Genomic DNA, 15,236 nt, shown 5'->3' with positions numbered 1-15,236 from the left:
AAACCCGGTCATTTTTCTGTTTTCCTACGGGAAGCACCCTTTTTTCTTTAGCATAAGCACTAAATTCAGAAAAGCAGTCATCTGCCAGTCACAAAAAGAAGCTATAACACTTGATCCTCTTTAACCACTTAATAAATTTGTTACATACAAGTTAAAAACAAATTTCCTAAATAAAATTTTAGAAAATGGATAAACTGAAAACTGGACTCTCATCCTCCAGTTGTGGCAACTAATAAAAATCACTTTTGCGCTACAGTTATTGGATACCTTACCTTTCTACTTGATTTCCACCATGAAAAAAAAGACCACATCTCATTGATATGTATGTATATTAGTTTATGGGAAGTTATATAAATTAAGTAATCTATATGAATGGGAATCATAGAAATCTGTAGCTGTGCCACCAGCATCTGTCTAATGGATTAACGACAAAGGTCCCACAGGGCAGTTTATTCCTCGGTGCCGTAAGGCTTCAAAGGCATCACACCCTTGAAAGATTTGCGATTAAGTTTACTTTTTTTTTAATGTTTATTTCTATATTTTGGAGAGAGAGAGAGACAGAGTGCAATCAGGGGAGGCGCAGAGAGAGAGGCAGACACGGAATCGGAAGCAGGCTCCAGGCCCTGAGCTGTCAGCACAGAGCTGGAAGGGGGGCTTAAACTCACGAACCCAGAGATCATGACTTGAGCTGAAGTCAGAGGCTTAACCAACTGAGCCACCCAGGCGCCCCCACCCTTACTCTTTTCAATGTCTTCTTCTTTTTTTTTTAATGTAATTTATTTTTGAGAGAGCAGGACAGAGCACGAGCAGGGGAGGGGCAGAGAGAGAGGGAGACACAGAATCCGAAGCAGGCTCCAGGCTCCGAGGCGTCAGCCCAGAGCCAGACTCAGAGCCGGGTGTGGGGCTCCCTAAGGGGCTCAACTCACCAGGGCTGGGATCATGACCTGAGCTGAAGTCTACAGTCGGAGGCTTAACCCACTGAGCCACCCAGGCGCGCCTGAAATTCATTCTAAAGATTCAAAGTGAATTCACGGTTCTCACACTCACAGAAAAGTCTGTGTGTTAGTTGGGGTGTTGGAGCTTCAGGAACACAGCCCGAGCCTCCCTGGGCCACTTCCAGCAGGGACGGCACAAGCCGCTGGTCCCCGTGGGCGCTGCAGCTGCGTGTGTGTGTGTGTGTGTGTGTGTGTGTGGCTGGTACTGTGGCTCAGCGGGGCTTGCGTCCCCACGCCATGTGCCGTCCTGCCCAATCACGGACTCCTACTTTGTATTCCTACGTGGAAACGGTTGCGATGCGGCGAATCAGAGCGCGATCGTGGATAAATCCAGAGAAAGCGTCCCCCACGTTTGGTGAACGGTCGATGAGCGTTTGCGTGGCACAGAGGCAGAGGGAGATGCGTGCCCTACCTTTCCTGGTACTGGGGGTGCGGGCAGACTGCTGGCGACGTGCTGCACTGGGCCACCCAGGCCGTGGCAGGTGCTGTAACCCCACCCAGGCGGAACCCCCGAGAGAGGCTGGCGGGAGCAGCCTGTGAGCTGCTGTTTCCCGTCTGCGCTGCTTCACTAGGCGCCACGCGGAACATCCTCTCCTCTCAGTAATGAAAAGAAACGCAGCTGGCAGCGCTGAGACACACGCAGTGGAGCCCAAAGTAGTCTCACCTCACGGACGGGCGGTTCCGCTTTGGCTTCCACATCCCCAGGCCCCCTTACTGTCGGAAATGGCTGTCGGATCCATCGCACGGAGGCCTGACTGACGGTTGCCAGAGGGGAGGCAGTGGGGGGGATGGGCAAAGCGGAAGTAGAGGCACAGGCTTCCGTTTGCGGAATGAGGAAGCGGGAGGGACCAGAGGCGCGGCACGGGGAGGACGGCCGACGATGCCGTCGTAGTGTTGTGCGGCGACAGATGGCGGCCACGCTTGTGGCCAACACGGCCTGACACACAGCCTTGTCAGATCGCCGTGTCGCACACCTGAAACGGACGTCATCCTGTGCGTAACTATACTTAAACGTTGTTTAGTTGTGGGGAAAGAAATTCTTTTTCATGGTGAAAAAAGTAGTGATCTTTGCTAACTGTGGAACTTGGTGCTCGGGAGTCTAAATGATCCGGACGTCTCTGTCCAGCCCAGCTGGAAATAGTCCGTATCCGTGCTTTCCAATATGGTAGCCACTGGACGGTACTGGGCACTCGCAATGTGGCTAGGGTGACTGAGGGGCTGGATTTCTATTCCATTTAATTTTAATGAATTCAAGTTTAAACTTAAGTAGCCACACGTGCACCAAGTTAGAGCGAGTCCATAAAATCAAAAGAATTTTTTGTTCAGTTAGGAAATCTTACCGGCTCCCACAGCAGCTCGTGAAACTCGGTTTCCTCATCGATACGGATGCGGACGAGGAGCGCAGAAGCCTGCGACCTCCTGGTTCCCGCCAAAACAAAGGTTTGTTTTCGCATTTCGTTACAAACGGGACTGATTTCAAAGCTCTTCTGAGTGAAACGGTCTCTCAAAAAGTTCAGCAGAAGGTAAACGAGGAAAAAGATCCACAACTAAATGGAATCACACACCCTCCTAAAGGATCAGTTTGAAGCTTTTATGTGTAGGCAAAATGAGAATGATGCTTTTTCGGTCAAGCTATACACAAAATGAATAACTACAAATCACGGGATCCCACAGACGTGTGTCTTACCAGGAAGACTTTACAACGGTTTAAAATGTAGACTTTGTTAGAATTTTATTCCAAAAAATGGCTCCCAAACTTTTTTAGTCGTCCGGCCTGGGACGAGTTAATTAACGTCTCTAACCCTCAGTTTGTTTGTTACACAATGGGATGATGATAGTACCTACTTCACAGGACTGTTGTCAGGACTAAATAAGATAAGAATTAACGAGGCTTTAGCCCTCACATGGTAAGCATTCAGGAGTAGATAAACGGTGGCTATTATTCTGTTGTTGTCACTCCTCCATAAAGTGAAGGCTAATCATCACGTAGAGAAGTCCAGAGGCTCTCCCGGGTATCAGTCATACCCTGGCATTCTCAATTTAGACACCCAGAGATGGCTAAACTCGCTAGGACTTCTAATTGTCCATTCCCGATGGTTCCTTCACACTCCGTGTGCTCTGAAGCATCTCTGCATATTTAAGATATAGGCCATTGTCCAGCCAACAGGGTATCTCACTCGGATACAAGGAATCACAGAGTTTAAGGAGTAAATTTATGGCTAAAGCATTAACCTTGTCCTAAATGCCAAGGCCTTTGGGGATTTATCGGTCTTTACCTTACAAAAATAGAGTAAATGCTACGTGTGTACTCTCTTTTAAGGATAAAACCAAAAACTGAACTTTTACCTGCTAAAATACCAAATCCAAAATTTGTGTTTTAAAGGCTGGGTCGGCATTCCACGCTCAGGTGTCCTGTTGGAACCACTGTGTGACGATTATGTGGCGAAGAGACGGGCTGGTAATGAAAGTGAATTAAACATATCTGGGGATACACTGTCGTACATCTGTATGTCGTAAGAAAAACTCTCATCCGGACTCGATAATTTAAAAATATGTGTGCGTACCTACACCCATACATACGCACACAGGTGTTCACGTGGCCTTACCTGTTTTGAATGTTGTATGCAGGGAATATAGGGGAGATCGTAAGTAAAATTACATCCAACTATGCAAATTTAATGAAAATTTTAAATCTAATTTTCATCAGAGCCATCCGGTTTTAATCATTTCCTGCTTCCTAAATCAAATCTTTTGAAAGGGCTCTCCCAATGCGTTCCGCGAGCGACTCACATGAGCCCCGGCATCTCCTCTCATCTTGTGCCCTTTAAGTGAACAATGGATAACATTGAAATAGATTTGTAAAAGTTGTTTTATACTGTTTCTTAGCCTTGGGATATAAAAGTCAGGAAAAGGAACAACTTGCTTTTAAACAAAGTGAAATGAAAACTTTCATTTCATTGCCATCTTCCACTCTGAAATAGCCACTGGGATGAGCTGGGTGTTCAGTGCACGGGTGATCCTAGCACGGGCTCCCTCTGTGACTCCTTTCTGAGAGCAGTTTACAACAACCCTGTGAGGCTGACGGGGAGCCTGGAAAGAACCACCAAGGGCCAGTGAGAGCTCGCAGCCTGCCCCCAAGGACCGAAAATCCAGAAGCCCCCAGAACAAGCCTCTGAAGCAAAGGAGAGGCTTTCTCAAGCACCCAGACCTTTCTCCTGTCCTCGCTTTTTTCCTTCCCTCCCCTCTTCACCTCAGTCACCACTGAGTGATCGCACAGTTCTAGGTGCTAGATGTAGGGATAAAAAGTTGAATAGGAGTAGCCCGTGCCCTTCAGGAAATCACAATCTGATGAGGGAAGGAGATAAGTAAAACTCACACATGCCCACCCAGAATAAAAATCAGTTTATGATTGCTGTGCTGTGTAATAGATGAGCTCCTGGTGCTGGAGTGGGACCTGAAGCTCCCTGGGGCTCCCGGTGTGGGTGACTTCTCCATTCTTGTCTCGTCTTCCCAGAATGTTGATTACAGCACATTCTTCCTGGGCTGCCAGAGGATGGCCTTTGTACCGCTGATGCTGGCCTCATTTTAAACAGATTCCAGCCTCCCGCAGGGCACCAATCCTTGCTCGGCATTTGGCTAGAAAGCTGTCGAGCACATGATGCTGCCCGCAAGAAGCCCACCGGTTAGTGGAAAGCAGTCGATCGGAAATCACCAATAAGCACAATGATATGTCAGGGGCAAGATATTCTGAAAGCAAAGAGAAGGGCAGTGGCTGAACCACATTCAGGGAGCGTGGGGAAAGGGTAGATGCATAGCCCATCAGACTCCTGAGAAGTACGCTACATAAGGGGACCCCAACCATGTTCATTTTCACTCGATTCCCTCTCTCAAGAGGAAAAACACATCAACAGCGAAAATAGATACAGGCTATATTTACTACACTATCAAAACTTGAAGCTTTACATAGAATATAATGGTGACCAGAAGAATCTTGCCTCTCAGAAGCAACTGTAAGAAAGTTGTGAGTTTGTCTGTGTATTTTGTTTTGGTTTTGGAGTTTGTTTTGAAGGGGTTAGCTTTTTTGCTCGTCTGATTCTTTTAGAAATCTCAGCAGAATAAATAACAGTTGGCAACAAAAAACATCAGTGCTGGTCTGCCCCAGCAGTCAAGTTCTCAAACAATCTTCAGGAGCCCTCAAAAACAGAACACAAAAAGTACCTCCACTGGGGAAAAGGGGGGTGGGGGGGGGGCAGAAAGAACAACAACAACCCCCGAGCCTCTACATTTTTGGAAAAGTCCAGCATGCAGAAGAAGCCTCCTTGCTTGGCCTACATCTGCCTATTGGTAATTTGTAATTCAGGTTAAAAACAAAACAGAAGCGGGCATTGTTCTGATACTTGCCCTGATAACATCCCAAGAAAACTCTAGAGTTGGCAAGAGAGAAAAGCAGATAATGGTCAATGCTGTCATTTGAGTTTAAAAAGCACTGTGATTTTTCTTTTAAAGGAACATCTTCAGTTTCCAAGACCGTACACATGGTTTCTGACCGCAGCTCAAAATTTTCCACTGGGCTCCCTCCTGAGAACAAACACCGCTCAGCGGAGAGTGTGCGCCGCCTGCGCGCGTCCAGCCTCCCCGCGGGGCCCTTTGCAGAACCAGGGGCCGCCGCACCCCACACCGGAAGCCCACACCTTACCTAGCAGAGGTTCGCTTTATCCGCCACACTGCCACTCCCCCGTCAGACGTATTTTCCGTTTCTCCTTTGCCTATAAAAATGAGAAGATTCATCAGGTTGGAATTTAAGGCCTTTTATAATCATAATTGATCCTTCTAGGCTGATCAGAAGAATATTTTGTATTTATTAAGTGCTCTAAAGTTAACACAATGAACATTCACGTATAACATATTATTTAATCCTTCAAATAGCGCTTTGAAGAAACTGTTATGGCCCCCACTTCGCAGCGAGGCAGATTCTTAGAGAAGTAAGTTGCCTAAGGTCACTTAGGGTCACGGGGGTGGAGCCTCGGACTCTAACCCCTTCTTCCTGCGGTTGGATCTGGCCCCAGGCTGCTACCTGCTGTTCCCCAGAGGGCACCAGCCACCTGCCCCGGCCACTCACTCTGCCTGGAGTTACACTGCCCGTTTATCTTTGCCATCCTCATTCGTCCCCTCTTCCGCAGTGCCCATCTCAGTCACCCCGGCTGCCACGGGGCCTCCCAGGGCTAATCCATACAGGGCCGTGCTGGGCCTTGTCTCTGGGGCTTTGGCTATCGGTGCAGCTGGGCAGAAAGGGAGCAGTCTTTCAGATTTGGCTTCGAACCGCAACTCTGGCCTTTAAACTGTGTGGTCTAGGGAAAGTTACTTCACTTCTATGACTCTCCATTTCATCGGCTCTCAGGGGTGCACCATAGTGCCAACCGAACAGGGCCGGCCTGGCACAGAGGTGGGCTCACTCTGCAAAATGCAGTACCCTGCACAAATACTCAATGAGAACTGGCATTGAAATAAGGACTCCATTAAATACACACACATTATGAGACTTCTGCTTAACACGAGCCTAAACAAGTGCATTCATCTCTGCCCCCGTGTTACATGCCAATTAAATGACGGGGAAAAAAAGGCGTAAACTCCTAAGAACAAAGAAATGGGAAGGGAAGGGGGAGGGCCGGAGGATGGCACATCGAGTGTATGAAGACATCATACGAGACAAGTATAAAGCTTTTTTTATACAGAAAGACACAAAAGTGTATTCCCCCTGTTCTCTTTCTCAGGAAGCTACTAGAAGATGCACTTCAGCCAAATGGGGACATACAGCAGGAAAGAAGACATGGAACCCAGAGAGCAGAAGCTCGGACCTGGGGGAAAGGCAGAGGGCCCCGGCTGGCCGCTGGGCAGCAGCCGGCCAGACCCAGTCCAGATGGGAGCAGGGCAAGGGTGAGGACGCCAAGAAACAAATGGAACAGGTCGAGTGTTCAGAGCTGTGCCTAGGAGTTGGAAAAAATTAGTTCTGGCCATGTGACAGATTGGTTGGTAGAGCAGGGGAAAAATGGAACAATAAACACATAGAAAGCTAAGCAGAGGGAAACACAATCATTATTTACTCCATGGCTCCGGTGGGGGAGCTGGGGGTGGGGGAAGAAATGTAAGAGAAAGAAGCTGTAAACATAGAACACACCTTGGTCCAGAAGGGATTACGTACGTAGTTTAAAATCATGTAATGAAGCAATATTGATTTCACCAAAATAGAAGCTATGGCTCAGTTATAAGGTTGTAGCTTTTGGTAGGAATGGTGGGGATTACATAAGAACTAAGACTTCAAATGGCAAAATAAAAAGTCAACAGGTCTAATATCCATAAATCAGTATATAGCATATTAAGCACACTGCCTAGAAAATAGTGGTAAATCTCAGAAGAGCGGCCAGAAATGAAGGTGCTGGTTGCCTCTGGGGCAAAGTACTGGGATAAGTATGGGCAGTGGACTGAAATATTGCACTGAAAATCTTTCGGTTCTACTTAAAGTTATAAACTAAAGTTATAAACTAAAACTTAAAGTTATAAACATTTATTGTTTTGATAAAAATTTTTAAATGGTTTTCGCTATTTAGTTAAATAGTGTAGAATACAATTAAAACCTGTATCTTATAAATTTAAATAGCGGAAGTTCATTTTACCAGTATGATCAGCAGGCATTTTGCTCTTCAGTGGGACAGAACTGGTAAATAGAAGCTTCAAGCTGAAAAGACCCATGGTCGTCACCTATGATGGTCCTAGAAGAGTATTATTACTGCTGATAGCATCTTATGGCGCCTGTTGACTCTGGAGACTTAATAATGTATTTCAAATGCAATGCCTCTGAAGACTTAAAGACTTAGCTGTTTTCATGATAGAGAATAATTTAAGAAAATGTAAGAGTAAGGAAAGGTTAATGACCTGAAATACGTAAGTGACCTGTCTAAAGCGAGCCATGCCGTTTTCTGGCTTTTCCCTTTTACATACACTTATAAAACATGTGGCTTTGGGAAAGTCAGGAAGACTTGTTCTCTTTGTTTATAAAATTGGGATAATCAGCTTCTCCAGGATTACAGTATATCCTTATTAATATCTTAGAATCCTGATCTGTACGCATGTAGAATTGTACAAGATTTACACCTTTGAAACCTGCCCAAGAGCATATGGTTATTAGAAAGATCTCAAAAGGACCTTCTTTATGGGTGATTTTGGTTGTGTAAGACAATTCCATGATACGTTTCCCAAGGACCGATGAAATCCTCGGTCAAGTGGAACCCACGTGGCAGTTGAGCATGGTTACAGGCATTGAGTGGAGAGATATACAGAAGAAAGGATTCTTGTCCATAAGGAACTTAAAGTCAACCTAAGGATGTGTGAAAGCACAAAGCTACCAGAGAATGGGCAGTTTGAGATAAATGCCTACGAGTAATGCGAGCCCCCGTGGGCGGCTCATCCCAATACGGAGTAAAGACTTCACCACTCTGTTGGTGCTGATTGTCCCCTCGATGTCCAATCACCTCCTGCCACCATGTCATCAATCTGTTGTACAATCGGAAGAGAGAATGTCTAGGCTGAAATGGCGGTCATGATAAAGTGTTCATTGCATGACCACTTAAAACACCATTATTTAACTAAGCCGCTGAATCCTAAGCCCACTGGTCCTTTCTTACTCCCCTACTCCTGGCATTCCCAACAATTTGTTGCGTTCGACTGTCTAAAATTGTGTTATTCCTGGTTGTGACTCCTAACACCACCTTAAGGTGGGTAGCACTGATTTGCGGATCCGAACCCACAAAATGGAGGCTGCCCCGGCGAAGTCACAAATCTAAACCTAAGGCGGCTTGCCCTTGGGAAACACCGGTCACCAATCACACCAATCACAATCCTCCAGCTCAGCTTGAGCTCGCTACCGTCCACCAGAAAGTAGGACCTGCTGGCCTTCTAAGGACATCCCCAACCTCCTAGCCAACTGTCCCATCTCCACATTGCCTCCTCTGCACTCACTCTTGCTCGAAACCTCGCAGGAAGATTGCAGAGTCCTCCGCGGCTGCTTGTGAGGCACCGTGCTCCTCCCGTCCACGGGCTGTTTTCTTTTGAACAAAGAACATCAATCTTGTTACTAAATTGTCTTGGTTTTATCACTTGACCAAGCAACTTCTGACGTGTATTCACTGTTGTCAGAAAACTCCGAGAAACCACAAGATCTCAGGCAGTGGCCACTCACCATTTCGGAATACAGACCACTGAGTTCCGTGGGATTCATCTCTCTTGTCAACACTATAACCCTCATGCTTAGGACAAAGGAGAAACTTAAGAAATCGTCGCTGAGTAAATGAATAACTGGTTGGCACACTGGTGATCATTTGCCAGCATATCCAAATGTCAACTCCTGCAACTAGTCGTGCATCAGTCTTACCTTAATTATAAAACATTCTCCATGGGCAGTAACAAATGACACATTGTTTAATCACGTAATAACTGCTGTGCTGCGAAAAACGCCTGAATCATCTTGAGGCTCCAAGGAAGTGTTTGAAAATAACTGATCCTGTAAAAGTGAGCAGCTGAAATCGGCCACGTGAAAAACTGCTATCACGGGAATGACCGTACAACTCTGTGCGTGAAATAGTAAGCAAGAAAATGAGCACGACCCGGGGCGCGGAAGCAGTGCTGCAGACTGTGAGAGCCGTGGAAGTGGAAATTAGTAATAAATGGATCGCATATAAGGAACTGCTTTGCTTCTATTGTGGAGATGACAGAGGGTGATTTAGGAGAGCCGGGCACCAAGGGGCAGGAAGGAAATGAAAGAAAACTGGTGAGACTCGTTTACAGAGAAAAATTTAAGAGATAAAAGGCTTTCGTTTCAAAGCTTCCCTCCTTCCCAGCATTCCTCTGAAGTGGAGTTTGAGAAGAAAGCAAATCAATACAGTAGCGACAGGGTCTACCAGTGCGGATCTGGAAATGACTTTCAGAGACCGACCAGCCCCGCTCATTGGCAGGCCTTGGCAACCCCAGAAAGCCCCAGTGCAAACCTCCAGGCAGAATACTCATGAGGGGTGACAGCACAGACAGAGGAACCTGCACCCCCTTTGAACACCCCCCGTGGGGACCTCCCTCGTACCCCAGGTATATACCCAGGAGCCGCTTATGAGTTATGCAAGAAAATAAGTAACATGGTCTCCTCTCATGCTGACCAAAACGGTAACCTAACCACTTATTTTTTTTTTAATTTTTTTTCTTAATGTTTTTATTTATTTTGAGACAGAGCATGAGCAGGGAAGGAGCAGAGAGAGAGACACACACAGAATCAGAAGCAGACTCCAGGCTCTGAGCCATCAGCACAGAGCCCGATGTGGGGCTCGAACTCACAGACTGTGAGATCATGACCTGAGCCGAAGTCGGATGCTCAACCGACTGAGCCACCCAGACGCCCCCTAACCACTTATTTTTTAGCCAACCCTGACGAAGAACAGCTTTCAGACGTTTCCAAAAATCAAATTGACTCCAGCTGGATGAAGCCTTGTTGAAGGGCTGCATCCATAGCACATGGAGCCCAGAGGTCAGGAGACACATTCTGGCCCTACTGTCACTACTGAGAGGACAGGGGGCAAGTTTCTTTCCTACTTGGAGATGTGGGTTTCTTGTGTGAAGATTATAAGTGCCTGCAGATCGTGTCAGATAATGGTGTAAACGTGCATTATAAATTTTTTTTAATGTTTTGATTTATTTTTAAGACAGAGAGACAGAGCATGAGTGGGGAGGGGCAGAGAGAGAGAGGGAGACACAGAATCAGAAGCCGGCTCCAGGCTCTGAGTTGTCAGCACAGAGCCCGACGCGGGGCTCGAACCCACGAACCGTGAGATCGTGACCTGAGCCGAAGCCGGACGCCCAACCGACTGAGCCACCCAGGTGCCCCAACGTGCATTGTAAACTGTCAGCAAGCATTAGCACGTGCTCTGGAAGTAGGCAACAGGGGTGGACCAGAGATGAGGCCGTGTGCCCTCTTGAATGCAGGCCGTCCTCGAGACTTGCTCGGATCACTAGAGGCAGCGGAACTGACAGTGACAGTCCGGGCCTGCACCTTGGGATCCATTGTTGTCAGAAGCCTGTACCTTCTACACGGGTGGCTCTGCACAGGACAGTCACCATCAAGTGTCTAAGGACTCCTTTGGGTTTTCGCTAACTAACATATCAGTTTTTCCTTAGAGGTGGAAAGAGGGAAGGGAAGAGAAGTAACAGCGGATGACGAGGCACCAGGGATTAGTTAGACCTACTAGCTGAACTCTCTTTTCTCCATCTCTCCCATACACACTTGACTTCTTATAAGTGCAAACTCAGATTTTTGCCCTTTTCTTCTTCGCCCTCTGCTTGTTTATGTTATCCATTGACATATTCACCCAACGTGCTACAGAAAAGGAGAGAGAAAAGCCCTGGAGATTTGAACTAGCCTGAGTCAAACCCAAAGCAGCTGGTGACCTCTTGTGCCCAGAAGCCCTTTGTCCTCTCCAGGGCTGCCTCACACCATGCCTGGATTACACCCTCGCTTGGGAAGGGGAAGCGCCTTGCTTCTGTCACTCCTCTGCCCTAAATCATCTTCAGACTCTCTATGAAACTGTCACTTTTCCATGGCTGGCCACCCACCTCGTGCTTCCCACCCGTCTCAGGCAATCTGCTCCTGGACGTCGTCCGCTGCTGAGACTCTAGAGCGATGACACCTGTGCCATGGAATGTCGGGATGGCTTTCAAGCTCTCGTTGCCCAGACACGGGCAAGACAGAGCTGGGTCCCTATGAACAGCACAGGAAGGGCAGCCGTGGACGAGACACGCCACAGAGACTGCGTGTGCTTGTTGCACACAGTGCATTTCAGGAAGTATAATGAAGTGTCAGCCTTCCCAGGAGAGGAACTACTATTTCCAAGCATAAAAATACTCCAAATGGCACAGTTTTTAAATGTTTATTTTATCTATTTTTGAGAGAGAGAGTGGGAGCAGAAGAGAGGCAGAGAGAGAGGGGGAGACAGAGAATCCCAAGCAGGCTCCACACTCTCAGTGCAGAGCCCTACAAGGGGCTCAAACTCATGACTGTGAGATCATGACCTTTGCTGAAATCAAGAGTCGGACCCTTTAGCTGACCGAGCCTCCTAGGCACACCAGCACCTTTTATGATTACAATCCTTATTCTCAAAATTTATGCTCCCTTCATCTGTGTCTGGGTCCACACTGTATCACAGATGATAGAGAAAAAAAAAGGTCAGAAGTAGAAATATTTTGTAATTAGTGTCATAGGAGTCAATTGTCTGGGCAGAATTAGTCACATGATAAATGGAACCTGACGCAACGTTTCGAAGACATCGAAAAGGCTAGAGGTTTAAGTTGGAAAGGGTTGGTCTCCTCTAGGAGTACAATAAACACCCGGAGAACACATGGAAGTGAACTATAGTGGTGGGCACCATTATATGCTGTTGCCTCTCTCCAAAGATGACGCATCTCTTAGACAATCTAATCAATGCTATAAACCCTTTCCCCAGAAAAATGTCCATGGGCATGTGCATACACACTTCTGCATACAGTTTCATGCAGCTCATGAACCTAAACCCCATCCTTGCTGGTAGACTATAAATTCCATGATGGGTTCCATGATGACTGAGGTCTGGCCCTGAGGCCAGGATATGGGAATTCAAATCCTGCCATTTACTAGCCATGCATTTTGGGCACACTACTTAACCCGTGTGCTTCAGTCACCCTCAACTGTGGCATGGGGGTCGCAACTCTTATATTTCAAGGGTTGTTGTGAAGTTTAAAGTCAAATTGAGAAGATATACTTGATAGCACATTATTTTTCCACAAAAAGTGCAAAAATGACGGCTAAGAAAGCCTTAACTGCAGCTAAAGGAGTATGGACAATATTTTTAACAGTCATTTTAATCACAGGCCATCACGTCTATAGGTAAATCAAACAGAGATGATAACGCCTGGGAGAATCAGCCTTCAGGGACCACCTCAGCAGCTCCCCCCACTTCTGCTGGGACGGCTGTGAAGGACAGAAATGAAAGGTAAGTAGATGGCATTGCTATCCTTCAGGTGACTCTTGGCTTCAAGGGTGAAATGAAGCAATGCCATTCGTAAGCTGTGTCCACAAGAAAGATGCAAAGAAAACCTGATTTTGCAAAACAACAGCAACAACAACGCAACAGCAAAACTGCAACAAAAAGGGCTAAGCCCATAGAACTGGAGTATTTCATAGGGGCCTTTGCACAATGGCAATTAGACACATACTTGATATCCCTATGTTCTTTCCTCCATCCTCTACAGACGCCTTCTCTCACTTCCAATTCACTGCATCCCATTTTTGCTTTATTTTGCATTTCATCTGCTCCAGGAAACCATAACTTACCATCTACCCCGTATCCTCCCGCGGCATAGCACCCTTATATTCCATCTAATGACTTTTGCTGACACATATGGGGATTGTTTTGATATCCCTGGATTCCCGAATTAAAACGTAATGCTCTTGAGGGTGGATACTGTGTCTAATCTTTACTACGTACCCCTAAGCATTGTGTCCAAGGGTGGTGGCAGACTGTCTCCATACACAGCTGGGATCTTTATCTCCAAATGTTATAATGTATAGTTATGTAAGAAGCTACTCCAGTACGACAGGCTGTTCCCACCTTAAAAAGCTTAAAGACCTGAATCACACTTAGGTCGTAAGGTATCAGCACCAGAATAAACAAGCTAAATGGGCCCGAGAGAGGTCAGAGCCACAATACGATCACTTACATGTTCCAACTGATCACTAAAAGCTAAAGAAGAAACTAAACTGGTAAGACTAATGTGACATGAGGAAGGCGCCTGGCCAGCCACTTGCCCTTGGGGGCCCGTGCAGACTACTTTCTATGTCCACAAAACCACCTGTGGGTTGATAGACCCAGAACAGTCCTTACTTCTTGCTTCCTCCTATTGTTCTTTGCCACTAGGCCTGCTTGAAAATAAAGTGCCCTTGTTATAGGCTGCCCCCCAAACCCTGCAGTGTTCTGTTTCTATGTCCTTCCTGGCATTCTTCCTTGTGTGCATCATATTCTGATCACGGGCCTTCTCTTCTATCCCACTCTTTTCTCCCCGACATGATTCTTCCCCCAAAAACACCAATTCACAGCACGATGCTTCCCCAGAGGTGTGAGGAAACGGGTCAAGATGGCCCCTCATCTGCTTAAAAGGATGTGTCCGGAAACGTACTGCCTCTCTGCTCAAGCAGCAACTATGGGTATACCAGGCCCAGCTCTGACTCATCCTGAACGTCACTGGCACGAGCAATGAGGCCACAATGCCTGGACCTTCAGACCCATAACAATCATAACAAGAAACATAATAATCATAATATACCATATACCATAATACCATATACCATAATAATCATAACATAAAAAGCATATGACCCATTTCAAGCCAGCTTTTGGAGAGCAGAATAAACGGAGATTGTTAACAATTTCAGACAGAAGAAATTCAAGGTTCCATCAAGGTACCCAAAATGTGGAGCCACAGACTACAACCCAAATTTAATTGAATTTGCTCTAAGAGGAAAGAAGGTCAATTAAGTAACATTGTCTATACTCCTCGTTTACACCTCCACGTTTGCTTTTCAACCACTTCAGCCCCCCACTCCACGGAAACTCCCACCACCAAGGCCACAAGTGATCTCCTCATTATACAGATAACATTAGTGAAGTGCTTACTACAGGTTTCGTTAAAATAGGGCCTATAACACTCCGCATAACAATGACCTGGGATGTTGTGAAAAATTAAGATTTCTGAGTCTCAGACCCAGAAAAAAAAGCTAACTGACCCAGGAAAAATATCTTTTAAATATCTTCTAAAAATGAATGCAGAGTAAAACCATTCTCAGGTAAACAAAAACTGACAGAATTCATTATAAACAAACATGCTCTTCAAGAAATGCTAAGGCAAGTTCTTCAGGCTGAAAGGCAATCACACCAGATAATAAATAGGGTTCCAAGAAGGATAAATATCACTGAAAATGGTAAATATGTGGTAACTATAAGAGACTCCGTGTTTGATCTTCTTCTCTTAGCTTCATTAGAAAGCATATGATTATTTAGTGCAAAAGGAAAAGGAATGCACTGTGGGTTTCTAAAATACATAGAGTAAATATGACAACGACAATACAATGGTTAGGGTGATGGGTAATTGAAACTGTACTGTTGCAAATTTTCTGTT

At 46.1% G+C, this 15,236-nt stretch overlaps 2 long non-coding RNA genes across 2 annotated transcripts; both read left to right on the top strand.

Moving 5' to 3' along the window:
* The first annotated feature begins 1,826 nt into the window (after positions 1-1,826).
* Positions 1,827-3,706, top strand: LOC122206405. Its single transcript, XR_006196522.1, has 3 exons — positions 1,827-1,988; positions 2,322-2,435; positions 3,379-3,706. It is a non-coding gene; the product is annotated as an uncharacterized LOC122206405 (long non-coding RNA).
* A 2,215-nt stretch (positions 3,707-5,921) lies between these two features.
* Positions 5,922-7,067, top strand: LOC122206801. Its single transcript, XR_006196646.1, has 2 exons — positions 5,922-5,977; positions 6,767-7,067. It is a non-coding gene; the product is annotated as an uncharacterized LOC122206801 (long non-coding RNA).
* Positions 7,068-15,236: the final 8,169 nt, after the last annotated feature.

This window comes from Panthera leo, chromosome A1 (genome assembly GCF_018350215.1).
Source record: "Panthera leo isolate Ple1 chromosome A1, P.leo_Ple1_pat1.1, whole genome shotgun sequence".
In the NCBI taxonomy this organism is placed as follows: domain Eukaryota; kingdom Metazoa; phylum Chordata; class Mammalia; order Carnivora; family Felidae; genus Panthera; species Panthera leo.
The sequence above is the reverse complement of the archived record's forward strand: the minus strand, read 5'-3'. Positions and strand labels throughout refer to the sequence as shown.